Source organism: Pholcus phalangioides, unplaced genomic scaffold, assembly GCF_987345545.1.
Source record: "Pholcus phalangioides strain wild (caught in Gottingen) unplaced genomic scaffold, Ppha-v1.0 ptg000017l_1, whole genome shotgun sequence".
NCBI classification, from domain to species: Eukaryota; Metazoa; Arthropoda; class Arachnida; order Araneae; family Pholcidae; genus Pholcus; species Pholcus phalangioides.
Genome location: NW_028301610.1, coordinates 12,458,636 through 12,470,466, shown reverse-complemented (window position 1 = coordinate 12,470,466; position 11,831 = coordinate 12,458,636).

Below are 11,831 nucleotides of genomic sequence, written 5' to 3'. Positions count from 1 at the left end.
TGTTAAAAAATAGGGAAAAGTTTCAAGTTAAAGCCCCCCCCCCCCCGCACGCGGCGTTTCGTTTGATTTGCGATCAATTGAATTTTCCAATGAGGCAGGGAGGGCATCGAATTGAAGAAAACATTGAGGGGAGGCTGAAAGTTGTCATTTGTCCCGTATATACGGGCTCTTATGCAGGATAGGCAGTGGTACTTTGCATATTGTATATTAATTAATTATTGGTGGGGGGGGCTCGAAAAATTTGTTGGGGCGATCAAACAGCCTCAGTACCCAGGTTCCGGCACCTAAGCAAAGAGAATGTTTACTGCAGTTGCTGATGAAACGCTACATCAACTTTTAACTTTTGCACGTTATTAATACACACATTACCGAAAGAAAAATTTTACATCACTCCGTAAGATAATAATGAATTCAATTCATTAAAATAGTTTTAACTAATTAAAGTGATTTGAATTATTTAATCAATCAATTAAAATGGTTTAAATTAATTAATTAAAGAGGGTTTAAATTATTTCATCAATTAAAATGGTTTAAATTAATTAATTAAAGGTATTATTAATTAATTAAGCATAATTAGTTCGCAATTAAAATGTATATAATTGGCTGTTTATCAATTATTCTCTTATGAACTATTCTAGACTGGGCCGTAGACACATAGAAATTTGATTCACCGGGCCGCGGTTCCAAAAAGCTTGAGAACCACTGCTCTATCTAGACCAGTTGTTTTCAATCTTTTTTAGTCCATCGGTACCTTTAGTCCTCCCCGGACCCTTTTTTTCTTCTCGTGGTGCCACCCCCACCGTCATACCCAGTGCCGCAACTCGATGCTTGGCCAGCTGGGCTTTTGGCGTCCATTTGTAATGTTGAAGAGGTTAACGGGTTGAAATTTGCGCTCTCCTCTGATTCGTCGCCCGGGGCATCAGACCAACCTGCTTCCCCCCCCCCCGGTTGCGACTCTGCAGGGTCCCTACCATTATCCAGGAGCAAGACCCCTCTCTTCTTATTGAATTGAATTTAGTCAAAACTAAATGTAGACAAAAAAAAAGCAACTAAATTTAGACTAAATGTGGGCAACATTTTTATGAATAAGATTGATTTCTCGAACCTTGGGCCAGGCACGGATTCAGAAGGGGAGGAGCAGTGTTATCCGAAAATATAATTTTGAAGAGTAATAATATTTTAATTAATGAAGTTTAATTTCATACCTCTTCAAAATTTTAAGGGGTATTTTTTTTATCAGTGAAAAATACGCAAAGGCTCGTATACATTAACCCACTGATTTTGTAACGTACGACCTCCAGCAGTGGTTCTAATCCGTTCGTGGGTACGAAAACTTTCTTTGTGCTCGTTGAAAAAATCGATTCCCAGTGGTAAAGTTGAAACAGCTTAAGAATCGTTCACAATACCGTAAAATGAGGCGGCTCACACAAGCTTACCTGCCCCCCGGGTGCAAAGCCTCATGTGATGCCCCTGAAAACGACCCTGGTGAGAAGCTGACAGAGCTTTAGTTTATTAGGTGATCCTAGGATGGATGAACATGATTTTTCCAAGTACAAAAATATTCACCATTGTTTATAGAACAGAAAAATTACTAGATGGTGGCACAAAAATGCACACTTGCCCCCTTACGACAGAGTGCATTCTTGTTTAAGCCCCATCCCACGATCACTTGGTTCGCGACGCAGGGTAAGATAATTAAAGTAAAAGATAATAAAAGGCTTTGTCAGGATCCGAGGTCGTCTCAGGCCTCGGGAAGCAATAATTTTTATGGCTTTCGATACACAGGCCACGGAACGGGAGGGACATCTAGCCAACAACAGGGAACGGTCAGACATTTCGAAATGGATAGAGAAGGAAGACTGCTCGTTTGCGCTGCTGCGTATACCCCCCCCCCCTCCGCAGAACCCGGTTCCGACCGCAGCCTTGGCTATACAAAATCAGAGAGACACAATACAAATGACTTTGATGAATCTATCGTCGACGGGTCCTCCCAAGTTTGACGTTCGTCTAGTATGCGTTTCTTGACTTGTGATGAAATATTTTGTGGCAGCCGTATGCATGGATAGGAAATCCCAGCAAACCATTCAAGAATAACGCATAGCGTGTGCATGTAGACGCACCTTCAAGGTTTTCAGTCCTTTCTTTCAATTAATGTATCCTGACTAGCACTGTCTATATGGTGCCTATAAAGAATAAACTGTATTTGAAGGACCTCTAGAGCATTGTTTATAATTGTTTCTGCCAAAAGATGCCACTCGTAAAAACTGCGGGTAAGTACCACGTAGATTGATCTCACGGAAAATTACGATTCTTGATTTTTTTTATCATTTTTGTCGCACCACGCTTTCTCTGCACGCGAGGGCTAATTAGACCAATGCCTACAGTTTATTGCCGAATCTGAACGGCAGCGTTCGACATCGACATTCATATACGTATATTGATATTATTTTTCACATAACTCGCCGAGGAGTTGGTGTGCTAATTCCTCGGTGGGGGACTTCCTGCGATCACATTATCGCTATTTCTGTTGTACCTCCGCGTCAGGAAAGATTCTGACAAGGGCGAATTGGGTATTGAACTCGCAACTCATCTTTACATTCTTTGTTACTTTAGGGGAGTATCTTGCAGTGCCGTCTTAAGGCATGGGCCCACCCGGGCACGGCCCGGGGGCCTCAAGAGAAAAGAGGGCCTCACAAAAATGAGATCTGGTTGAGATTTTCGAAAATTTGCCTGGTGGGGCCTCAGAAAAATGATTTGGCCCGGGGGCCCACGATGCTCTTAAGACGGCCCTGGTATCTTGTCAACCTGAAGACTGCGCCCCTGCTGCGATCTGATTGAAATTTTCAAGAATTTAGTGAAGGCCTCAGAAATATCCCTTGACTTGGGCACCATGATGCCCCTTCATAATCCATCATCAGAAGGAGAAATGAAATAAATTTGTAGATTTTCATTTTTCTTTCCTACCTGCCTTTTTTTTATGTGCCTCTCAGGATAAGGTGACTGTAGACTATATACCCTTGCACAGGGGTGGCCAACAGCTGGCTCGCGAGGTGCTAGCCTGGCTTATGCTATTACCATTGGAATTAATTTTCACATTAACTCAAAAACTAGAGCCGATCTGATACAACAAATGTGAGATTCACAATCAGAGCCCCAAAAGCATCCTAATATCACTGAAATATTTTTGAGAACAAAATCAGCGTTAAGTAGCGAAATCAATAGAAAAATTCGAAATCAAAAATTATTTTGAATATGCTAATTCATGACATAATAAGTTTGATTAAAAGTTTCTGATTGAATCGTTGTTATTATTTTACTGTTTCCACCAGTCACACGTTCGTCAAGCTACCATTATTACATCCTTCACACATCGAAGCTTTTTACGCGTTACAGTTTCGATGAAAGCTCTAAAAACAATAAAATATATTGCCGTTTTATTGATCAACGTGTAATCTGATTAAAACGAGAACGTAAAATAACGATCGCGCAGTAAACACGTACGCACTGTATGCACCTACCCTCAAAATATGTGACTTGATAGTGAAGGTAAACAAATTGCCAAATTTTGGCAAAAGTGTTGATTTGGCTAAAAGAAATTTCAAACAGATCTTATTTGGCTAACACTTTACAAATCTGAAGATAAATTTGCCAACATAGCGGACGAAGCTAACACGTAAGCCATAAGTAATAAAAGGTTATAATATCTCACTACACGAAGAGAAAAATCGCCAATCGTGAAAAAAGAAGGCCGAACTTGGCTTCTAATGGGATTAAATATTTCAGTTAATTTTCAAAAAGTGTCAACCCGCTGATGGCGAAGAAATGTACTTTCGTTCGGAGTTTGGCACATAAGTGACCGTTAGAAAAATGACACGTCGCAAAATTTCAAAATCTTATAACTCACTTAATATTCGTCCGATCCAAAAACGGAAAACACTTTTCTACATCATTTTTTCACAAGGAATCACGTATGTAATTATTCAGCGGTCGATAGTTACCAACCTGTACATACTTGATAAAATTTAATACAATGTCCAAAAAAAATATTCATGGTTGTGTTCTATCTAAGAATGGATAGTTTCTCGATTTACCCCAACGTGTTTATCATATTTCTTTTTAAACGTTTCAATTGTGTTCGAATTTACTATCCCCGGGGATAAGCTATTCCATGCATATATACCATGCATTATATAAAGACACCATGCTTTATAAATGCATGGTGTTATATATACCATGCATTTGTTAAAGCTAAATGTCATGCACCATTCATTTATCCATGCAGCAATCCTGTTTAAGTTGGCCTGAAGGAACTCCCTATCGCTTTGATTGTGGACTACCCCTATTAGCTTCACGTCGTCTGCGAATTTCCTAACAATCCCATTTATAAGTATATCGATAAAAAGGGAAAAATGTATGGAACCAAGGAGAGAGATACTTCCTTGAGGAACTCTACTTGTGGCGCCTGTCCAATCAGAGTATTCCAAGTTCAACATAACCCGCTGTGACCTGTCTCTTAACTACGATTCTATCCAATTCATCAAGTTGCCCCCAATTCCAACCTCATGTAAACACTTCAAGAGTTTACCATGTTGCCCTTACCCAAAGCCTTAGTCCCGTGACAATTGGTCACGTGACCAGATATGTCGGTCCATATACCATCGCTGCGGCCTTGCAACGTGCTGTTCAGAAGAGATCTCCACCCCCTCTTACTCCTACGGATTTATGGACAGCCCTGCCGGATTCATGGTGTCAATTACCTCCATCCAACACCAAGGGCGTAGCGAGGGGGGGGGGGACTTGGAGGTCTGGTCCCCCCCCCCGAAATGTGAGAAAATCACCGAAAAAAGGGAAAAAGATGGCCAAATCCATTGTTCTTTCACTTTGGTCCCCCCCCCGAAATGGAAGTAGTCCCCCCCCGAACGAAATTTCTGGCTACGCCCCTGTCCAACACTACTTCAGACATTAGTCGATTCCATGCCACGTCGTGTTGCGGCACTTCTGCGGGCTCGCGGGGGACCTACACGATATTAGACAGGTGTACCTTTTTTTTTTGGCTCTTCAGTGTATTTCTTCCTCGGATTTAGTGTTGAGCATTTTATTTTACTTATTTTTTCCTACAATATTTTACGTATATTTAGCATTGTAATGTAATTTACGTTATTTTAATTTCCTGTTAATGTTTCTCATTTTCCTATTTTTTAAGTATTTTTTCCCATACTCTCCGTGCTTTTTCCTCGAAAATATACTACTGCTTCAGGTCTCTGTTGACCAAGGTTTCTAGAATATATGTTGTTTGCGTGTTCACGGTTTGCCATTGTCGGCACCACAGAAAATGTCCAGAAGACAATAATACCATGAGAAAACTCGGTATCCCACGTTCCTTGGAGACTGGAAAAACATCTGTCTACTCGCCATTGAGAAAGCCGCATAACTTCAAAGGGGAATAATTGTGAGTGATTAGGAATTATAGGAAGCCACCTTCGCGACCATTGTACCCGTTATTTATGGCCAGTGGTAGAAACCTCTAGCAGTCATTATAACGATTTAGTATGTGTTCTCAGAAACGAACGAAGTATTTTACATATGCGTGGCAAATGTCAGCGACTAATCAGTGAAACACCTGCTGCACACAGAAAATAGTATGTTGTAAATTGATCATCAAGGTGCACATAACTACTGGTGATAACTCGAATACTGTTTTCTTTGCAAAAACGCAGTGAATTACGTTGCGAGGGTTTTCGTTTTGATTTATTTCCTTTCCAGTGTGGATAGATTCACAAATCTAAATTTTTGTTAAAAAATGGAGTAAAGTTTAAGTTTTAGAGTAGAAAAATCGCTGTAAAGAGTAGAAAATCAAAGTTTTGAAATTTATCAAGGTACGCAATTTAATATAAGCATCTATCGTTAATATACCGAAAAGAGTGTCTTGCCCAAAAATTAACAATTTTCTGCTCTTCAGCGGACTTATATGGTTAGTATAAACAATTTTTTATATCATTACCTTTTCTTTCTAGTTAAGATTAAATGCAAAGTTTGATCGTAAAGTAAACTGAAAAGCCAAAAAAACTGGTATGCAAATAAAGAGATATGGAACCAATCAGAGTACGGCGCTGCTTTCGGCAACGCCTATATAACACAACAAGTGTCTGGCATAGTTGTTAGATCGGTTACTGCTACTACAATGGCAGGTTATCGAGATTTAAGTGAGTTTGAACGTGGTGTTATAGTCGGCGCACGAGAGATGGGACATAGCATATCCGAGGTAGCGATGAAATTTGGATTTTCACGTACGACCATTTCACGAGTGTACCGTGAATATCGGGAATCCGGTAAAAAATTAAATCTACGACATCGCTGCGGACCGGAAAAAGATCACGCAAGAACGGGACTGGCGAGAATCATTAATCGTGACAGACGTGCAACCCTTCCGCAAATTGCAGCAGATTTCAATGCTGGGCCATCAACAAGTGTCAGCGTGCGAACCATTCAACGAAACATCATCGATATGGGCTTTCGGAGCCGAAGACCCACTCGTGTACCCTTGATGACTGCACGACACAAAGCTTTACGCCTCGCCTGGGCCCGACAACACCGACATTGGACTGTTGAGGACTGGAAACACGTTGCCTGGTCTGACGAGTCTCGGTTCCAATTGCTTCGAGCTGATGGACGTGTACGGGTATGGAGACAACCTCATGAATCCATGGACCCTACATCTCAACAGGGGACTGTTCAAGCTGGTGGAGGCTCTGTGATGGTATAGGGCGTGTGCAGTTGGTGTGATATGGGACCCCTGATACGTCTAGATACGACTCTAACAGGTGACAGGTAAGTAAGCATCCTGTCTGATCACCTGCACCCATTCATGTCCATTGTGCATTCCGACGGACTTGGACAATTTCAGCAGGACAATGCGACACCCCACACGTCCAGAATTGCTACAACGTGGCTCCAGGAACACTCTTCTGACTTTAGACACTTCCGCTGGCCACCTAAATCCCCAGACATGAACATTATTGAACATATCTGGGATGCCTTGCAACGTGCTGTTCAGAAGAGATCTCCACCCCCTCTTACGCCTACGGATTTATGGACAGCCCTGCAGGATTCATGGTGTCAATTACCTCCAACACTACTTCAGACATTAGTCGATTCCATGCCACGTCGTGTTGCGGCACTTCTGCGGACTCGCTGGGGACCTACACGATATTAGACACGTGAACCTTTTTTTTTTGGCTCTTCAGTGTATTTCTTCCTTGGATTTAGTGTTGAGCATTTTATTTTACTTATTTTTTCCTACAATCTTTTACGTATATTTAGCATTGTAATGTAATTTACGTTATTTTAATTTCCTGTTAATGTTTCTCATTTTCCTATTTTTTAAGTGTTATTTTCTAGTTTTTAGAATATACTGTTAGTATGCCTCGACCTCGATTAGTGTTGTGTAGGAGTTGCGACGGGAAGTTTCTCTGATCTAGGGGGGTATTAGCTGATAGTTCCCACTGTAAGGGGTGTTTGGATAGGGCAAGATTGGAACTCAAGGTCAAAGCGTTACGAGAGCGAGTTAGGGTTTTAGAGGGCCCGGTTAATACGCAGCCACCTGTCGATGAAGAAACAATCTCCACGAACAACGACAATTTAGAGGGCGAATGGGTGGTCGTGAATGAGGTAGAGGGGGGATAATGATAGGGGTTTAATCATCGGCGATTCTATGGTTAGGGAACAGAGTGTGTAGGGATTTTCGGGATTTCGAGTGCCTGTTGTCATCCTGGGGGAGGGGGAGATTAGCAACGTTCGAGACGTTTTCCATCGCCGAAAGTTACTCCTTTTGTTTTGGCGCATTTTGCCCTTATTGGTCCTTGTGTCAATTAAACCCGAAATTCAATCCAATCCAAAGTTGCTCTTGCGGGTAATCCTGTGGGTGGGAACGAATCAGGTAGGAGCGAATATTAGTGAGTCTCTGTCACAGTACCGGGATTTACTACTATCTGCTAACGAGGGGGGTTCAGATGTGGCAGTGATTCCAGAGCTGCCACAAGGGGTAGTAGGGGGTATAGGAGTAGGATCCACACCAATTCAATATAGGCCTGAAGGACATTTGCTCCTCATTTGGGGTCACGTTCTTGGAGCTTCCCGCATTTACCGATAGGTGGCTTTGTTAGGATGGGATCCATCTGAATAGGAGGGGGTCTCGGAGGTTTACGATAGGTTAGGTCAGGCTTTTTACTCCCAGATTATGTAGTCGGGAATGAGAATGGAGGTTAGTTAATGATAATCACAACAGTACTGACAGGGAATTACCCACCTCTGACTTGGATGGCTTCTCGATTGACACTAAATCACAGGGCAAATTAAAAGGTGTGCTAATAAATGCCAGGAGCTTGGGTAATAAGAAAGATTTTTTATAAACTATAATATAGCTGTGGAGGGTCTGGATCTTATAGCCATTACAGAATACAACTCAGGATACGATACTTTTTCATGAAATAGATCGGATAGGAAAGGGGGTGGAGTGTTGTTATACGTGAAATCATGTTTAAAGGATAGAGAGTGTAGCGTGTAGAGAAGTGATATTGAAATTATATGGGTTGAGCTTGAAAACAGAAGACATCATAAACTTATTGTTGGGGTTTGTTACAGTCCACCGAATAGGGATCCAAACTACATCGCCAAACTTCATGATGAAATTTCCTACATATGTAAGCGTAAGAGGGTTGTAATACTAGAGGATTTCAATTACCCGGGTATAGATTGGGAGAATCTTTCAGCTAGAGATCAATATGAAAGGCACTTTCTTAAGTTGGTGCTGCTATTTCGGATTAGTTCCCACTAGTTCCGAGGATCTTGTTGAACATGTTTCAGTGGGGGACAAGTTTTCTTCCAGTTGATCATCGTGTCGTCAGTTTTCTCTGTAGATTATCTTCGGGTAAGGTTGATAACAAAAGACTGGTTCCTTGTTTTCGGAGAACTAACTTTGATGTTTTGAGAGGAAGGTTAGCGGAAGTTTTCAAAGACCGTTTGTAATCAGTTGGGGTGGTAAGTCAATGGGAAGAATTTAGTACAAAGCTTTCGTCTATTTTGCACGACGTTATTCCCTTTGTTCGAAAAAAGCGTGTTTGTACATTGCGACCCTTCTACAAAACTTTTATAGTTCTTTTATAAAACTTGAAAAATGCAACCAATAAGATCATCGGTTGCATTTGCTCGAATGTAATACAATACAAATACAAATACAAATACAACGCCACAACAGGCAAATTGCCCAACGAGGTGGCTGACTTAAGAACATCATGGATCCCCGTGCCTTTTTTTTTTTGGTGGCCATACCTACTACTGCTACACCACACATGCACCCCCCCCCCCTCGCGGAACCCCCAACGAATCGGTACATGCAGGCTTTCTCTGTAATGCTTGTTATGTGTAGTGCTGCCATCTGCCACCAGTTTTTCGAACTATGAGTGAAGTGTTATGATTGAATGATTTATCGTTGTAGGACTGCTGCTCTCTGTGGCGAGACTTTTTAACGGGGAGATCGGCTCGCATTTGCGCCTTGAAGTTGGGAACCACAGAAAACCAACTTCAGCCGACCACCACTGTGGGGTTCGAAAGCCAATATCGAAAGCCGATGTAGCCAATATGCTTATTGGTTGGATTTTTTAAGTTTTATAAAAGAACTATTATCAAACTTTTATAGTGTAATCCCGGCCTAAGGATGGTATTACCCTATAAAACTTCGATTAAAAATTATTTTATAAAACTTGAAAAATGTAACCAATAAACACATCTGTTACATTCGAACGAACTTAACTGATCGGCCTATTGGTTGCATTTTTCAAGTTTTATAAACAAACTTTTATCAAACTTTTATAGTGTAATCCCGGCTTAAGACAGAATTGTGATGTGAATATTTCTAAGCACAGGCATTTTGAAAGTCTCCACCCCCCTTTTTTTCTACTTGAAAATTCTTTGATATCTCCTGAATTTTTTTTTTTTTTTGGAACATCGAATGTTTTGGATGTTTTTGGATTGGATTTTTTGAATATTGGATGTTTTTGAAATTTTTCTTTCGTATTTTTCCGAAAAGACGGATTTTTTTTCCAAATCTTTTGAAAATATTTTAAGACATTTTCTCCCATCGACTACTTGTGAGGATCGGAATGAAGACATCTTTATACCCATATTCTATGGGGCTCTAGATTAAACCACCAAAGAATGCCTCTAGACTGTCTATGGGCACTGAATGAGGGGTGAAGGAAAAAAGTAATTACAAAAATTGCAAAAAAATAGTTTTTATGCACGAATTTCAAACTAAAGACGCGGGCGTTATCTTTAGTGTTCGTGTGAAAGGGTATGCGGACCCGCGTCCGCATCCGCTGTGTGTGAAAGGGGCCTTAAGCGGATGACGAGTTAGCAGGGTTTCACTCTAAATTTTTGTCCGATCGTTTTTGTGTACGTAATTATATGCATGGATTGTATTAAATAAAATGCTGATTCTCATTAATTTTAATTCGGGGTTGTTTCAAAATAGAATCAAAACGTATAAAAAAATTTACCTCATGAAAAATAATCAGGTATATTTGCTTGTTTTTCTTTCCGAAGAGAAAAAAAAAATCGTACACTATTCAGTTCATAACGCGATTGTTCGGCTTTTTCCTGACTGTGTAGGAAGCGACGTATCACATCTAGAGTTTTTAATGCATCATGGAGAGATGGTGCAGATACTTCTTCATCTGAACTTTCTGAGAGATTCTATTTCTTCGAAACATGAAGCACTTGCTTTGGATGATTGATTCTAGAATATCGTCGACTGCTAAAAGTCCTGAAGTTACAAGATCAGAGTCAATACTCACAAATTCATCGTCGATACAATCACCCATAGTGCTATATTTATGCTTTCTTCACACTTAATCTAAGAGGAATCTTCAGGAGAAATAATCTTTTTATTTTAATTAATCAATTTTCTTTGGAGAAATAATCGTTTTCCAAAGATCAACATGACATGACGGAAGCAAAACCAACATGACATGACGGAAGCAGTTCCGATTCGTGGCATTCGTGCCTGAGTTCCATGCAGAATGAATCATTTCAACTGCATCTAAAACCGAAATTTTTGCTAACATCCACAAATTCACAATTTTTTTGTCTGTAATTTTCTGTAAAAATTTTTCATACTTAGGATAATTCTTGACTTCCTTGATTGAGATTTTTTGCGAAATCTTTTGCTTTCCTTGAATTATTGATCCTGATAATGAGATTGAGGGATTTGAACCACAAAAGAGTTGCTTCCTCTACATCGCGGAATTCGAATTTATTATGCGTTTTCTGCTTGGTTTATAACAGTGGTTCTCAACCTTTTTGGAACCGCGGCCCGGTGAATCAAATTTCTATGAGTCTACGGCCCGGTATGGAATAGCTTACTCGTTCATAAGTTAATAATTAATAAACAACCAATTACCTTTTGATTGCGAGCTAATTATTTAATTAATTAATTAAAACCCGTTTAATGAATTGAATCCATTATTATCTTATGGAGTGATGCAACATTTAATTTTTCGGTAATGTATTAATAACGTGCAGACAAACGTAAACGAAGCGTTTCATCAGCAACTGCAGTAAACATCCTCATTGCTTAGGCACCGGAACCTGGGTACTGAGGCTGTTTGAGCGCCCCAATATATTTTACGACGTGGCTGAGAAACCAATAATCAATATACAATGCAACGATCCACCCCCTCTCCTGCATAAGGGCTTGAGCCCGTATATACGGAACAAATGGCAACTTTCAGCCCCTCAATGTTTTCTTCATTTCGGCGCCTCTAGCTCATTAAAAG